Source organism: Festucalex cinctus, chromosome 20 (genome assembly GCF_051991245.1).
Source record: "Festucalex cinctus isolate MCC-2025b chromosome 20, RoL_Fcin_1.0, whole genome shotgun sequence".
NCBI classification, from domain to species: domain Eukaryota; kingdom Metazoa; phylum Chordata; class Actinopteri; order Syngnathiformes; family Syngnathidae; genus Festucalex; species Festucalex cinctus.
Window position 1 is genome coordinate 11,890,927 of NC_135430.1, and position 18,351 is coordinate 11,909,277.

The following is an 18,351-nucleotide window of genomic DNA, read 5'->3' on the forward strand; positions in this document are numbered from 1 at the left end:
TAAGTGCAGTTTTTGGACACCATGTTTTTTTGGAAAAAAAACGGACCATGTATAGTAAGGCGTTTTATTTTTGGGAAAAAACGACCATGTATAGTAAGGCGTTTTATTTTTGGGAAAAAAAACGACCATGTATAGTAAGGGCGTTTTATTTTTGGAAAAAACGACCATGTATAGTAAGGCGTTTTATTTTTTGGGAAAAAAACGACCATGTTTATAGTAAGGCGTTTTATTTTTGGAAAAAAAACGACCATGTATAGTAAGGCGTTTTATTTTGGAAAAAACGACCATGTATAGTAAGGCGTTTTATTTTTGGGAAAAAAACGACCATGTATAGTAAGGCGTTTTATTTTTGGAAAAAAACGACCATGTATAGTAAGGCGTTTTATTTTTGAAAAAAACGACCATGTATAGTAAGGCGTTTTATTTTGGAAAAAAAACGACCATGTATAGTAAAGTGCGTTTTATTTTTGGAAAAAAAACGACCATGTATAGTAAGGCGTTTTTATTTTTTGGAAAAAAACGACCATGTATAGTAAGGCGTTTTATTTTTGGGAAAAAACGACCATGTATAGTAAGGCGTTTTATTTTTGGAAAAAACGACCATGTATAGTAAGGCGTTTTTATTTTTGGAAAAAACGACCATGTATAGTAAGGCGTTTTATTTTTGGAAAAAAACGACCATGTATAGTAAGGCGTTTTTATTTTTTGGAAAAAACGACCATGTATAGTAAGGCGTTTTATTTTTGGAAAAAACGACCATGTATAGTAAGGCGTTTTATTTTTGGGAAAAAACGACCATGTATAGTAAGGCGTTTTATTTTTGGGAAAAAAACGACCATGTATAGTAAGGCGTTTTTATTTTTGGAAAAAAACGACCATGTATAGTAAGGCGTTTTATTTTTGGAAAAAAAACGACCATGTATAGTAAGGCGTTTTATTTTTGGAAAAAAACGACCATGTATAGTAAGGCGTTTTATTTTTGGAAAAAAACGACCATGTATAGTAAGGCGTTTTATTTTTGGAAAAAAAACGACCATGTATAGTAAGGCGTTTTATTTTTGGAAAAAAACGACCATGTATAGTAAGGCGTTTTATTTTTGGAAAAAACGACCATGTATAGTAAGGCGTTTTATTTTTGGAAAAAAACGACCATGTATAGTAAGGCGTTTTATTTTTGGAAAAAAACGACCATGTATAGTAAGGCGTTTTATTTTTTGGAAAAAAACGACCATGTATAGTAAGGCGTTTTATTTTTGGAAAAAAACGACCATGTATAGTAAGGCGTTTTATTTTTGGAAAAAACGACCATGTATAGTAAGGCGTTTTATTTTTGGAAAAAAACGACCATGTATAGTAAGGCGTTTTATTTTTGGAAAAAAACGACCATGTATAGTAAGGCGTTTTATTTTTGGGAAAAAACGACCATGTATAGTAAGGCGTTTTATTTTGGAAAAAAACGACCATGTATAGTAAGGCGTTTTATTTTTGGGAAAAAAACGACCATGTATAGTAAGGCGGTTTTATTTTTGGAAAAAAAACGACCATGTATAGTAAGGCGTTTTATTTTTGGGAAAAAACGACCATGTACTAGTAAGGCGTTTTATTTTTGGGAAAAAACGACCATGTATAGTAAGGCGTTTTATTTTTGGGAAAAAACGACCATGTATAGTAAGGCGTTTTATTTTTGGAAAAAAACGACCATGTATAGTAAGGCGTTTTAATTTTTGGGAAAAAACGACCATGTATAGTAAGGCGTTTTATTTTTGGGAAAAAAACGACCATGTATAGTAAGGCGTTTATTTTTGGAAAAAAACGACCATGTATAGTAAGGCGTTTTATTTTGGGAAAAAAACGACCATGTATAGTAAGGCGTTTTATTTTTGGAAAAAAACGACCATGTATAGTAAGGCTTTTAATTTTTGGGAAAAAAACGACCATGTATAGTAAGGCGTTTTATTTTTGGAAAAAAACGACCATGTATAGTAAGGCGTTTTATTTTTGGAAAAAAACGACCATGTATAGTAAGGCGTTTTATTTTTGGGAAAAAACGACCATGTATAGTAAGGCGTTTTATTTTGGGAAAAAAACGACCATGTATAGTAAGGCGTTTTATTTTTGGGAAAAAAACGACCATGTATAGTAAGGCGTTTTATTTTTTGGGAAAAAACGACCATGTATAGTAAGGCGTTTTATTTTGGGAAAAAACGACCATGTATAGTAAGGCGTTTTATTTTTGGAAAAAAACGACCATGTATAGTAAGGCGTTTTATTTTTGGAAAAAAACGACCATGTATAGTAAGGCGTTTTATTTTTGGAAAAAAACGACCATGTATAGTAGGGCGTTTTATTTTTGGGGAAAAAACGACCATGTATAGTAAGGCGTTTTATTTTTGGGAAAAAAACGACCATGTATAGTAGGGCGTTTTATTTTTTGGGAAAAAAACGACCATGTATAGTAAGGCGTTTTATTTTTGGGAAAAAAACGACCATGTATAGTAGGGCGTTTTATTTTTGGAAAAAAACGACCATGTATAGTAAGGCGTTTTATTTTTGGGAAAAAAAACGACCATGTATAGTAAGGCGTTTTTATTTTTGGGAAAAAAACGACCATGTATAGTAAGGCGTTTTATTTTGGGAAAAAAACGACCATGTATAGTAAGGCGTTTATTTTTGGAAAAAAACGACCATGTATAGTAAGGCGTTTTATTTTTGGAAAAAAACGACCATGTATAGTAAGGCGTTTTATTTTTGGGAAAAAACGACCATGTATAGTAAGGCGTTTTATTTTTGGGGAAAAAAACGACCATGTATAGTAAGGCGTTTTATTTTTGGAAAAAAACGACCATGTATAGTAAGGCGTTTTATTTTTGGGAAAAAACGACCATGTATAGTAAGGCGTTTTATTTTTGGAAAAAAACGACCATGTATAGTAAGGCGTTTTATTTTTGGGAAAAAAAACGACCATGTATAGTAAGGCGTTTTATTTTTGGAATAAAACGACCATGTATAGTAAGGCGTTTTATTTTTGGAAAAAAACGACCATGTATAGTAAGGGCGTTTTATTTTTGGGGAAAAAACGACCATGTATAGTAAGGCGTTTTATTTTTGGGAAAAAAACGACCATGTATAGTAAGGCGTTTTATTTTTGGGAAAAAACGACCATGTATAGTAAGGCGTTTTATTTTTGGAAAAAAACGACCATGTATAGTAAGGCGTTTTATTTTTGGGAAAAAACGACCATGTATAGTAAGGCGTTTTATTTTGGGAAAAAACGACCATGTATAGTAAGCGTTTTATTTTTGGGAAAAAACGACCATGTATAGTAAGGCGTTTTATTTTTGGGAAAAAAACGACCATGTATAGTAAGGCGTTTTATTTTTGGGAAAAAACGACCATGTATAGTAAGGCGTTTTATTTTTGGAAAAAAACGACCATGTATAGTAAGGCGTTTTATTTTTGGAAAAAAACGACCATGTATAGTAAGGCGTTTTATTTTTGGGAAAAAAAAACGACCATGTATAGTAAGGCGTTTTATTTTTGGGAAAAAACGACCATGTATAGTAAGGCGTTTTATTTTGGGAAAAAAAACGACCATGTATAGTAGGGCGTTTTATTTTTGGGAAAAAACGACCATGTATAGTAAGGCGTTTTATTTTTGGGAAAAAAACGACCATGTATAGTAAGGGCGTTTTATTTTTGGGGAAAAAACGACCATGTATAGTAAGGCGTTTTATTTTTGGAAAAAAAACGACCATGTATAGTAAGGTGTTTTATTTTTGGAAAAAAAACGACCATGTATAGTAAGGCGTTTTATTTTTGGGAAAAAACGACCATGTATAGTAAGGCGTTTTAATTTTTGGAAAAAAACGACCATGTATAGTAAGGCGTTTTATTTTTGGAAAAAAACGACCATGTATAGTAAGGCGTTTTATTTTTGGGAAAAAACGACCATGTATAGTAAGGCGTTTTATTTTTGGGAAAAAAACGACCATGTATAGTAAGGCGTTTTATTTTTGGAAAAAAACGACCATGTATAGTAAGGCGTTTTATTTTTGGGAAAAAACGACCATGTATAGTAAGGCGTTTTATTTTTGGAAAAAAACGACCATGTATAGTAAGGCGTTTTATTTTTGGAAAAAACGACCATGTATAGTAAGGCGTTTTATTTTTGGAATAAAACGACCATGTATAGTAAGGCGTTTTATTTTTGGAAAAAAACGACCATGTATAGTAAGGCGTTTTATTTTTGGGGAAAAAACGACCATGTATAGTAAGGCGTTTTATTTTTGGAAAAAAACGACCATGTATAGTAAGGCGTTTTATTTTTGGGAAAAAACGACCATGTATAGTAAGGCGTTTTATTTTTGGGAAAAAACGACCATGTATAGTAAGGCGTTTTATTTTTGGGAAAAAACGACCATGTATAGTAAGGCGTTTTATTTTTGGGAAAAAAACGACCATGTATAGTAAGGCGTTTTATTTTTGGGAAAAACGACCATGTATAGTAAGGCGTTTTATTTTTGGGAAAAAACGACCATGTATAGTAAGGCGTTTTATTTTTGGAAAAAACGACCATGTATAGTAAGGCGTTTTATTTTGGGAAAAAACGACCATGTATAGTAAGGCGTTTTATTTTTGGGAAAAAAACGACCATGTATAGTAAGGGCGTTTTATTTTTGGGAAAAAACGACCATGTATAGTAAGGCGTTTTATTTTTGGAAAAAAACGACCATGTATAGTAAGGCGTTTTATTTTTGGGAAAAAAACGACCATGTATAGTAAGGCGTTTTATTTTTGGTAAAAAAACGACCATGTATAGTAAGGCGTTTTATTTTTGGGAAAAAACGACCATGTATAGTAAGGCGTTTTATTTTTGGGAAAAAACGACCATGTATAGTAAGGCGTTTTATTTTTGGAAAAAAACGACCATGTATAGTAAGGCGTTTTATTTTTGGAAAAAAAACGACCATGTATAGTAAGGCGTTTTATTTTTGGGAAAAAAACGACCATGTATAGTAAGGGCGTTTTATTTTTGGGGAAAAAACGACCATGTATAGTAAGGCGTTTTATTTTGGGAAAAAAAACGACCATGTATAGTAAGGCGTTTTATTTTTGGGGAAAAAAAAACGACCATGTATAGTAAGGCGTTTTATTTTTGGGAAAAAAAAACGACCATGTATAGTAGGGCGTTTTATTTTTGGGGAAAAAACGACCATGTATAGTAAGGCGTTTTATTTTTGGGAAAAAAACGACCATGTATAGTAAGGCGTTTTATTTTTGGAAAAAACGACCATGTATAAGTAAGGCGTTTTATTTTGGGAAAAAAACGACCATGTATAGTAAGGCTTTTAATTTTTGGAAAAAACGACCATGTATAGTAAGGCGTTTTATTTTTGGAAAAAAAACGACCATGTATAGTAAGGCGTTTTATTTTTGGGAAAAAACGACCATGTATAGTAAGGCGTTTTATTTTTGGGAAAAAACGACCATGTATAGTAAGGCGTTTTATTTTTGGGAAAAAAACGACCATGTATAGTAAGGCGTTTTATTTTTGGGAAAAAACGACCATGTATAGTAAGGCGTTTTATTTTTGGAAAAAAACGACCATGTATAGTAAGGCGTTTTATTTTTGGAAAAAAAACGACCATGTATAGTAAGGCGTTTTATTTTTGGAATAAAACGACCATGTATAGTAAGGCGTTTTATTTTTGGAAAAAAACGACCATGTATAGTAAGGCGTTTTATTTTGGGGAAAAAAACGACCATGTATAGTAAGGCGTTTTATTTTTGGGAAAAAAACGACCATGTATAGTAAGGCGTTTTATTTTTGGGAAAAAAACGACCATGTATAGTAAGGCGTTTTATTTTTGGAAAAAACGACCATGTATAGTAAGGCGTTTTATTTTTGGGAAAAAACGACCATGTATAGTAAGGCGTTTTATTTTTTGGGAAAAAAACGACCATGTATAGTAAGGCGTTTTATTTTTGGGAAAAAACGACCATGTATAGTAAGGCGTTTTATTTTTGGAAAAAAACGACCATGTATAGTAAGGCGTTTTATTTTTGGAAAAAAACGACCATGTATAGTAAGGCTTTTAATTTTTGGAAAAAAACGACCATGTATAGTAAGGCGTTTTATTTTTGGGAAAAAAAACGACCATGTATAGTAAGGGCGTTTTATTTTTGGGAAAAAACGACCATGTATAGTAAGGCGTTTTATTTTTGGGAAAAAAACGACCATGTATAGTAAGGCTTTTAATTTTTGGAAAAAACGACCATGTATAGTAAGGCGTTTATTTTTGGGAAAAAACAACCATGTATAGTAAGGCGTTTCATTTTTGGAAAAAAAACGACCATGTCATAGTAAGGCTTTTTATTTTTGGAAAAAAAACGACCATGTATAGTAAGGCGTTTTATTTTTGGGAAAAAACGACCATGTATAGTAAGGCTTTTAATTTTTGGAAAAAAACGACCATGTATAGTAAGGCGTTTTATTTTTGGGAAAAAACGACCATGTAGAGTAAGGCGTTTTATTTTTGGAAAAAAACGACATGTATAGTAAGGCTTTTAATTTTTGGAAAAAAACGACCATGTATAGTAAGGCGTTTTATTTTTGGGAAAAAACGACCATGTAGAGTAAGGCGTTTTATTTTGGAAAAAACGACCATGTATAGTAAGGCGTTTTATTTTTGGGAAAAAACGACCATGTATAGTAAGGCGTTTTATTTTTGGAAAAAACGACCATGTATAGTAAGGCGTTTTATTTTTGGAAAAAAACGACCATGTATCGTAAGGCGTTTTATTTTTGGGAAAGAAACGACCATGTATAGTAAGGCGTTTTATTTTTGGGAAAAAACGACCATGTATAGTAAGGCGTTTTATTTTTGGAAAAAACGACCATGTATAGTAAGGCGTTTTATTTTTGGAAAAAAACGACCATGTATAGTAAGGCGTTTTATTTTTGGAAAAAAAACGACCATGTATAGTAAGGCGTTTTATTTTTGGGAAAAAACGACCATGTATAGTAAGGCGTTTTATTTTTGGAAAAAAACGACCATGTATAGTAAGGCGTTTTATTTTTGGAAAAAAACGACCATGTATAGTAAGGCGTTTTATTTTTGGAAAAAAACGACCATGTATAGTAAGGCGTTTTATTTTTGGAAAAAAACGACCATGTATAGTAAGGCGTTTTATTTTTTGGAAAAAAACGACCATGTATAGTAAGGCGTTTTATTTTTGGAAAAAAACGACCATGTATAGTAAGGCGTTTTATTTTTGGAAAAAAACGACCATGTATAGTAAGGCGTTTTATTTTTGGAAAAAAACGACCATGTATAGTAAGGCGTTTTATTTTTGGAAAAAAACGACCATGTATAGTAAGGCGTTTTATTTTTGGAAAAAAACGACCATGTATAGTAAGGCGTTTTATTTTTGGGAAAAAAACGACCATGTACAGTAAGGCGTTTTATTTTTGGGAAAAAAACGACCATGTATAGTAAGGCGTTTTATTTTTGGGAAAAAACGACCATGTATAGTAAGGCGTTTTATTTTTGGAAAAAAACGACCATGTATAGTAAGGCGTTTTATTTTTGGGAAAAAACGACCATGTATAGTAAGGCGTTTTATTTTTGGTAAAAAAACGACCATGTATAGTAAGGCGTTTTATTTTTGGTAAAAAAACGACCATGTATAGTAAGGCGTTTTATTTTTGGAAAAAAAGACCATGTATAGTAAGGCTTTTATTTTTGGGAAAAAAACGACCATGTATAGTAAGGCGTTTTATTTTTGGGAAAAAACGACCATGTACAGTAAGCGTTTTATTTTTGGGAAAAAAACGACCATGTACAGTAAGGCGTTTTATTTTTGGGAAAAAACGACCATGTATAGTAAGGCGTTTTATTTTTGGGAAAAAAACGACCATGTATAGTAAGGCGTTTTATTTTGGGAAAAAACGACCATGTACAGTAAGGCGTTTTATTTTTGGGAAAAAACGACCATGTATAGTAAGGCGTTTTATTTTTGGGAAAAAACGACCATGTATAGTAAGGCGTTTTATTTTTGGAAAAAAACGACCATGTATAGTAAGGCGTTTTATTTTTGGTAAAAAACGACCATGTATAGTAAGGCGTTTTATTTTGGGAAAAAAACGACCATGTATAGTAAGGCTTTTAATTTTTGGAAAAAAACGACCATGTATAGTAAGGCGTTTTATTTTGGAAAAAAACGACCATGTATAGTAAGGCGTTTATTTTGGGAAAAAAACGACCATGTATAGTAAGGCGTTTTATTTTTGGAAAAAAACGACCATGTATAGTAAGGCTTTTAATTTTTGGAAAAAAACGACCATGTATAGTAAGGCTTTTTATTTTTGGAAAAAAACGACCATGTATAGTAAGGCGTTTTATTTTTGGGAAAAAAACGACCATGTATAGTAAGGCGTTTTATTTTTGGGAAAAAAACGACCATGTATAGTAAGGCGTTTTATTTTTGGGAAAAAAACGACCATGTATAGTAAGGCGTTTTATTTTTGGAAAAAAACGACCATGTATAGTAAGGCTTTTATTTTTGGGAAAAAACGACCATGTATAGTAAGGCGTTTTATTTTTGGAAAAAAAACGACCATGTATAGTAAGGCTTTTAATTTTTGGAAAAAAACGACCATGTATAGTAAGGCGTTTTATTTTTGGGAAAAAAAACGACCATGTATAGTAAGGCGTTTTATTTTTGGAAAAAAACGACCATGTATAGTAAGGCTTTTAATTTTTGGGAAAAAAACGACCATGTATAGTAAGGCGTTTTATTTTGGGAAAAAAACGACCATGTATAGTAAGGCGTTTTATTTTTGGGAAAAAAACGACCATGTATAGTAAGGCGTTTTATTTTTGGGGAAAAAACGACCATGTATAGTAAGGCGTTTTATTTTTGGAAAAAAACGACCATGTATAGTAAGGCGTTTTATTTTTGGGAAAAAAAACGACCATGTATAGTAGGGCGTTTTATTTTTGGGAAAAAAACGACCATGTATAGTAGGGCGTTTTATTTTTGGGGAAAAAACGACCATGTATAGTAAGGCGTTTTATTTTTGGGAAAAAAAACGACCATGTATAGTAAGGTGTTTTATTTTTGGGGAAAAAACGACCATGTATAGTAAGGCGTTTTATTTTGGGAAAAAAACGACCATGTATAGTAAGGTGTTTTATTTTTGGAAAAAAACGACCATGTATAGTAAGGCGTTTTATTTTTGGAAAAAAACGACCATGTATAGTAAGGCGTTTTATTTTTGGAAAAAAACGACCATGTATAGTAAGGCGTTTTATTTTTGGGAAAAAACGACCATGTATAGTAAGGCGTTTTATTTTTGGGAAAAAACGACCATGTATAGTAAGGCTTTTAATTTTTGGAAAAAAACGACCATGTATAGTAAGGCTTTTAATTTTTGGAAAAAACGACCATGTATAGTAAGGCGTTTTATTTTTGGGAAAAAACGAACCATGTATAGTAAGGCGTTTTATTTTTGGGAAAAAAACGACCATGTATAGTAAGGCGTTTCATTTTTGGAAAAAAACGACCATGCATAGTAAGGGCTTTTTATTTTTGGAAAAAAACGACCATGTATAGTAAGGCGTTTTATTTTTGGGAAAAAAACGACCATGTATAGTAAGGCTTTTTATTTTTGGGAAAAAAACGACCATGTATAGTAAGGCGTTTTATTTTTGGGAAAAAAACGACCATGTATAGTAAGGCGTTTTATTTTTGGGAAAAAAACGACCATGTATAGTAAGGCGTTTTATTTTTGGGAAAAAACGACCATGTATAGTAAGGCGTTTTATTTTTGGGAAAAAACGACCATGTATAGTAAGGCGTTTTATTTTTGGGAAAAAACGACCATGTATAGTAAGGCGTTTTATTTTTGGGAAAAAACGACCATGTATAGTAAGGCGTTTTATTTTTGGGAAAAAACGGACCATGTATAGTAAGGCGTTTTATTTTTGGGAAAGAAACGACCATGTATAGTAAGGCGTTTTATTTTTGGGAAAAAACGACCATGTATAGTAAGGCGTTTTATTTTTGGAAAAAACGACCATGTATAGTAAGGCGTTTTATTTTTGGAAAAAAACGACCATGTATAGTAAGGCGTTTTATTTTGGAAAAAACGACCATGTATAGTAAAGGCGTTTTATTTTTGGAAAAAACGACCATGTATAGTAAAGGCGTTTTTATTTTTGGAAAAAAACGACCATGTATAGTAAGGCGTTTTATTTTTTTGGAAAAAAACGACCATGTATAGTAAGGTGTTTTATTTTTGGAAAAAAAACGACCATGTATAGTAAGGCATTTTATTTTTGGGAAAAAACGACCATGTATAGTAAGGTGTTTTATTTTTGGAAAAAAACGACCATGTATAGTAAGGCGTTTTATTTTTGGGAAAAAACGACCATGTATAGTAAGGCGTTTTATTTTTGGAAAAAAACGACCATGTATAGTAAGGCGTTTTATTTTTGGGAAAAAACGACCATGTATAGTAAGGTGTTTTATTTTTGGAAAAAAACGACCATGTATAGTAAGGCGTTTTATTTTTGGAAAAAAACGACCATGTATAGTAAGGCGTTTTATTTTTGGAAAAAAACGACCATGTATAGTAAGGCGTTTTATTTTTGGGAAAAAACGACCATGTACAGTAAGGCGTTTTATTTTTGGGAAAAAACGACCATGTATAGTAAGGCGTTTTATTTTTGGGAAAAAACGACCATGTATAGTAAGGCGTTTTATTTTTGGGAAAAAAACGACCATGTATAGTAAGGCGTTTTATTTTTGGAAAAAAACGACCATGTATAGTAAGGCGTTTTATTTTTGGGAAAAAACGACCATGTATAGTAAGGCGTTTTATTTTTGGAAAAAAACGACCATGTATAGTAAGGCGTTTTATTTTTGGAAAAAAACGACCATGTATAGTAAGGCGTTTAATTTTGGAAAAAAACGACCATGTATAGTAAGGCGTTTTATTTTTGGGAAAAAACGACCATGTATAGTAAGGCGTTTTATTTTTGGAAAAAAACGACCATGTATAGTAAGGCGTTTTATTTTTGGGAAAAAACGACCATGTATAGTAAGGCGTTTTATTTTTGGAAAAAAACGACCATGTATAGTAAGGCTTTTTATTTTTGGAAAAAAACGGCCATGTATAGTAAGGCGTTTTATTTTTGGAAAAAAACGACCATGTATAGTAAGGCGTTTTATTTTTGGAAAAAAACGACCATGTATAGTAAGGCTTTTTATTTTTGGAAAAAAACGACCATGTATAGTAAGGCGTTTTATTTTGGAAAAAACGGACCATGTATAGTAAGGCGTTTTATTTTTGGGGAAAAAACGACCATGTATAGTAAGGCGTTTTATTTTTGGAAAAAAACGACCATGTATAGTAAGGCGTTTTATTTTTGGGAAAAAACGACCATGTATAGTAAGGCGTTTTATTTTTGGAAAAAAACGACCATGTATAGTAAGGCGTTTTATTTTTGGAAAAAAACGACCATGTATAGTAAGGCGTTTTATTTTTGGAATAAAACGACCATGTATAGTAAGGCGTTTTATTTTTGGAAAAAAACGACCATGTATAGTAAGGCGTTTTATTTTTGGGGAAAAAACGACCATGTATAGTAAGGCGTTTTATTTTTGGGAAAAAACGACCATGTATAGTAAGGCGTTTTATTTTTGGGAAAAAACGACCATGTATAGTAAGGCGTTTTATTTTTGGGAAAAAACGACCATGTATAGTAAGGCGTTTTATTTTTGGGAAAAAAACGACCATGTATAGTAAGGCGTTTTATTTTTGGGAAAAAACGACCATGTATAGTAAGGCGTTTTATTTTTGGAAAAAAACGACCATGTATAGGCGTTTTATTTTTGGAAAAAAACGACCATGTATAGTGAGGCGTTTTATTTTTGGGAAAAAACGACCATGTATAGTAAGGCGTTTTATTTTTGGGAAAAAACGACCATGTATAGTAAGGCGTTTTATTTTTGGGAAAAAACGACCATGTATAGTAAGGCGTTTTATTTTTGGAAAAAAACGACCATGTATAGTAAGGCGTTTTATTTTTGGAAAAAAACGACCATGTATAGTAAGGCGTTTTATTTTTGGGAAAAAAAACGACCATGTATAGTAAGGCGTTTTATTTTTGGGAAAAAAAACGACCATGTATAGTAGGGCGTTTTATTTTTGGGGAAAAAAACGACCATGTATAGTAGGGCGTTTTATTTTTGGGGAAAAAACGACCATGTATAGTAAGGCGTTTTATTTTTGGGAAAAAAAACGACCATGTATAGTAGGGCGTTTTATTTTTGGGGAAAAAACGACCATGTATAGTAAGGCGTTTTATTTTTGGAAAAAAACGACCATGTATAGTAAGGCATTTTATTTTTGGGAAAAAACGACCATGTATAGTAAGGTGTTTTATTTTTGGAAAAAAACGACCATGTATAGTAAGGCGTTTTATTTTTGGAAAAAAACGACCATGTATAGTAAGGCTTTTAATTTTTGGGAAAAAACGACCATGTATAGTAAGGCGTTTTATTTTGGGAAAAAAACGACCATGTACAGTAAGGCGTTTTATTTTTGGGAAAAAAACGACCATGTATAGTAAGGCGTTTTATTTTTGGGGAAAAAACGACCATGTATAGTAAGGCGTTTTATTTTTGGAAAAAAACGACCATGTATAGTAAGGCGTTTTATTTTTGGGAAAAAAAACGACCATGTATAGTAGGGCGTTTTATTTTTGGGAAAAAAAACGACCATGTATAGTAGGGCGTTTTATTTTTGGGGAAAAAACGACCATGTATAGTAAGGCGTTTTATTTTTGGGAAAAAAAACGACCATGTATAGTAAGGTGTTTTATTTTTGGGGAAAAAAACGACCATGTATAGTAAGGCGTTTTATTTTTGGGAAAAAAAACGACCATGTATAGTAAGGTGTTTTATTTTTGGAAAAAAACGACCATGTATAGTAAGGCGTTTTATTTTTGGAAAAAAACGACCATGTATAGTAAGGCGTTTTATTTTTGGAAAAAAACGACCATGTATAGTAAGGCGTTTTATTTTTGGGAAAAAACGACCATGTATAGTAAGGCGTTTTATTTTTGGGAAAAAACGACCATGTATAGTAAGGCTTTTAATTTTTGGAAAAAAACGACCATGTATAGTAAGGCTTTTAATTTTTGGAAAAAAACGACCATGTATAGTAAGGCGTTTTATTTTTGGGAAAAAACAACCATGTATAGTAAGGCGTTTTATTTTTGGGGAAAAAAACGACCATGTATAGTAAGGCGTTTCATTTTTGGAAAAAAACGACCATGCATAGTAAGGCTTTTTATTTTTGGAAAAAAACGACCATGTATAGTAAGGCGTTTTATTTTTGGGAAAAAAACGACCATGTATAGTAAGGCTTTTAATTTTTGGGAAAAAACGACCATGTATAGTAAGGCGTTTTATTTTGGGAAAAAAACGACCATGTATAGTAAGGCGTTTTATTTTTGGAAAAAAACGACCATGTATAGTAAGGCGTTTTATTTTTGGGAAAAAACGACCATGTATAGTAAGGCGTTTTATTTTTGGGAAAAAACGACCATGTATAGTAAGGCGTTTTATTTTTGGGAAAAAACGACCATGTATAGTAAGGCGTTTTATTTTTGGGAAAAAACGACCATGTATAGTAAGGCGTTTTATTTTTGGAAAAAAACGGCCATGTATAGTAAGGCGTTTTATTTTTGGGAAAGAAACGACCATGTATAGTAAGGCGTTTTATTTTTTGGGAAAAAACGACCATGTATAGTAAGGCGTTTTATTTTTGGGAAAAAACGACCATGTATAGTAAGGCGTTTTATTTTTGGAAAAAAACGACCATGTATAGTAAGGCGTTTTATTTTTGGAAAAAAACGACCATGTATAGTAAGGCGTTTTATTTTTGGAAAAAAACGACCATGTATAGTAAGGCGTTTTATTTTTGGAAAAAAACGACCATGTATAGTAAGGCGTTTTATTTTTTTGGAAAAAAACGACCATGTATAGTAAGGTGTTTTATTTTTGGAAAAAAACGACCATGTATAGTAAGGCATTTTATTTTTGGGAAAAAACGACCATGTATAGTAAGGTGTTTTATTTTTGGAAAAAAACGACCATGTATAGTAAGGCGTTTTATTTTTGGGAAAAAACGACCATGTATAGTAAGGCGTTTTATTTTTGGAAAAAAACGACCATGTATAGTAAGGCGTTTTATTTTTGGGAAAAAACGACCATGTATAGTAAGGTGTTTTATTTTTGGAAAAAAACGACCATGTATAGTAAGGCGTTTTATTTTTGGAAAAAAACGACCATGTATAGTAAGGCGTTTTATTTTTGGAAAAAAACGACCATGTATAGTAAGGCGTTTTATTTTTGGGAAAAAACGACCATGTACAGTAAGGCGTTTTATTTTTGGGAAAAAACGACCATGTATAGTAAGGCGTTTTATTTTTGGGAAAAAACGACCATGTATAGTAAGGCGTTTTATTTTTGGGAAAAAACGACCATGTATAGTAAGGCGTTTTATTTTTGGAAAAAAACGACCATGTATAGTAAGGCGTTTTATTTTTGGGAAAAAACGACCATGTATAGTAAGGCGTTTTATTTTTGGAAAAAAACGACCATGTATAGTAAGGCGTTTTATTTTTGGAAAAAAACGACCATGTATAGTAAGGCGTTTTATTTTTGGAAAAAAACGACCATGTATAGTAAGGCGTTTTATTTTTGGGAAAAAACGACCATGTATAGTAAGGCGTTTTATTTTTGGAAAAAAACGACCATGTATAGTAAGGCGTTTTATTTTTGGGAAAAAACGACCATGTATAGTAAGGCGTTTTATTTTTGGAAAAAAACGACCATGTATAGTAAGGCTTTTTATTTTTGGAAAAAAACGGCCATGTATAGTAAGGCGTTTTATTTTTGGAAAAAAACGACCATGTATAGTAAGGCGTTTTATTTTTGGAAAAAAACGACCATGTATAGTAAGGCTTTTTATTTTTGGAAAAAAACGACCATGTATAGTAAGGCGTTTTATTTTTGGGAAAAAACGGACCATGTATAGTAAGGCGTTTTATTTTTGGGGAAAAAACGACCATGTATAGTAAGGCGTTTTATTTTTGGAAAAAAACGACCATGTATAGTAAGGCGTTTTATTTTTGGGAAAAAACGACCATGTATAGTAAGGCGTTTTATTTTTGGAAAAAAACGACCATGTATAGTAAGGCGTTTTATTTTTGGAAAAAAACGACCATGTATAGTAAGGCGTTTTATTTTTGGAATAAAACGACCATGTATAGTAAGGCGTTTTATTTTTGGAAAAAAACGACCATGTATAGTAAGGCGTTTTATTTTTGGGGAAAAAACGACCATGTATAGTAAGGCGTTTTATTTTTGGGAAAAAACGACCATGTATAGTAAGGCGTTTTATTTTTGGGAAAAAACGACCATGTATAGTAAGGCGTTTTATTTTTGGGAAAAAACGACCATGTATAGTAAGGCGTTTTATTTTTGGGAAAAAAACGACCATGTATAGTAAGGCGTTTTATTTTTGGGGAAAAAACGACCATGTATAGTAAGGCGTTTTATTTTTGGAAAAAAACGACCATGTATAGTAAGGCGTTTTATTTTTGGAAAAAAACGACCATGTATAGTGAGGCGTTTTATTTTTGGGAAAAAACGACCATGTATAGTAAGGCGTTTTATTTTTGGGAAAAAACGACCATGTATAGTAAGGCGTTTTATTTTTGGGAAAAAACGACCATGTATAGTAAGGCGTTTTATTTTTGGAAAAAAACGACCATGTATAGTAAGGCGTTTTATTTTTGGAAAAAAACGACCATGTATAGTAAGGCGTTTTATTTTTGGGAAAAAAAACGACCATGTATAGTAGGGCGTTTTATTTTTGGGGAAAAAAACGACCATGTATAGTAGGGCGTTTTATTTTTGGGGAAAAAACGACCATGTATAGTAAGGCGTTTTATTTTTGGGAAAAAAAACGACCATGTATAGTAGGGCGTTTTATTTTTGGGGAAAAAACGACCATTTATAGTAAGGCGTTTTATTTTTGGGAAAAAAAACGACCATGTATAGTAAGGTGTTTTATTTTTGGGAAAAAACGACCATGTATAGTAAGGCGTTTTATTTTTGGGAAAAAACGACCATGTATAGTAAGGCGTTTTATTTTTGGAAAAAAACGACCATGTATAGTAAGGCGTTTTATTTTTGGGAAAAAACGACCATGTATAGTAAGGCGTTTTATTTTTGGGAAAAAAACGACCATGTATAGTAAGGCGTTTTATTTTTGGAAAAAAACGACCATGTATAGTAAGGCGTTTTATTTTTGGGAAAAAACGACCATGTATAGTAAGGCGTTTTATTTTTGGGAAAAAACGACCATGTATAGTAAGGCGTTTTATTTTTGGGAAAAAACGACCATGTATAGTAAGGCGTTTTATTTTTGGGAAAAAACGACCATGTATAGTAAGGCGTTTTATTTTTGGGAAAAAACGACCATGTATAGTAAGGCGTTTTATTTTTGGAAAAAAACGACCATGTATAGTAAGGCGTTTTATTTTTGGGAAAAAAACGACCATGTATAGTAAGGCGTTTTATTTTTGGTAAAAAAACGACCATGTATAGTAAGGCGTTTTATTTTTGGGAAAAAACGACCATGTATAGTAAGGCGTTTTATTTTTGGGAAAAAACGACCATGTATAGTAAGGCGTTTTATTTTTGGAAAAAAACGACCATGTATAGTAAGGCGTTTTATTTTTGGAAAAAAAAAGACCATGTATATATAGTAAGGCGTTTTATTTTTGGGGAAAAAACGACCATGTATAGTAAGGCGTTTTATTTTTGGGGAAAAAACGACCATGTATAGTAAGGCGTTTTATTTTTGGGAAAAAAAACGACCATGTATAGTAGGGCGTTTTATTTTTGGGGAAAAAAACGACCATGTATAGTAGGGCGTTTTATTTTTGGGGAAAAAACGACCATGTATAGTAAGGCGTTTTATTTTTGGGAAAAAAAACGACCATGTATAGTAGGGCGTTTTATTTTTGGGGAAAAAACGACCATGTATAGTAAGGCGTTTTATTTTTGGGAAAAAAAACGACCATGTATAGTAAGGTGTTTTATTTTTGGGAAAAAACGACCATGTATAGTAAGGCGTTTTATTTTTGGGAAAAAACGACCATGTATAGTAAGGCGTTTTATTTTTGGAAAAAAACGACCATGTATAGTAAGGCGTTTTATTTTTGGGAAAAAACGACCATGTATAGTAAGGCGTTTTATTTTTGGGAAAAAAACGACCATGTATAGTAAGGCGTTTTATTTTTGGAAAAAAACGACCATGTATAGTAAGGCGTTTTATTTTTGGGAAAAAACGACCATGTATAGTAAGGCGTTTTATTTTTGGGAAAAAACGACCATGTATAGTAAGGCGTTTTATTTTTGGGAAAAAACGACCATGTATAGTAAGGCGTTTTATTTTTGGGAAAAAACGACCATGTATAGTAAGGCGTTTTATTTTTGGGAAAAAACGACCATGTATAGTAAGGCGTTTTATTTTTGGAAAAAAACGACCATGTATAGTAAGGCGTTTTATTTTTGGGAAAAAAACGACCATGTATAGTAAGGCGTTTTATTTTTGGTAAAAAAACGACCATGTATAGTAAGGCGTTTTATTTTTGGGAAAAAACGACCATGTATAGTAAGGCGTTTTATTTTTGGGAAAAAACGACCATGTATAGTAAGGCGTTTTATTTTTGGAAAAAAACGACCATGTATAGTAAGGCGTTTTATTTTTGGAAAAAAAAAGACCATGTATATATAGTAAGGCGTTTTATTTTTGGGGAAAAAACGACCATGTATAGTAAGGCGTTTTATTTTTGGGGAAAAAACGACCATGTATAGTAAGGCGTTTTATTTTTGAGAAAAAAAAAAAAGGCGTTTTAATTTTGGAAAAAAATAAGCTGTTTTTTTTTTTTTTTAAATCAAGCATGTATAATAAGGCGTTTTATTTATTTTCTCAACGTTTAAAGTAAGGCGTTTTATTCGCTTTTATTTTTTGCCATCCTATGCATCATAGCTCTACCTATGCTTTTGCTTTAGCATATGTTTTAAGTCTTACTCAACTCAACTTTATAAAGAACTTTAAAACAAAACAAGCATTGCTGTATGCAAAGAACTGCACATGGAAGAGAAATCAATTGTGCAGGAAAGATAAGCAAAACAAGAACAACAAAACAAACAATTATGGACATTTAAGTACAATAGAATCACATTGTTCACAGCCAG

General features: G+C 32.0%; 1 protein-coding gene across 6 annotated transcripts in view; it reads left to right on the plus strand.

Annotated features, from left to right (window-relative positions):
* Positions 1-18,351, plus strand: part of oxsr1b (oxidative stress responsive kinase 1b) — an 85,520-nt gene that overhangs the window by 61,902 nt on the left and 5,267 nt on the right. The window lies entirely within an intron of this gene.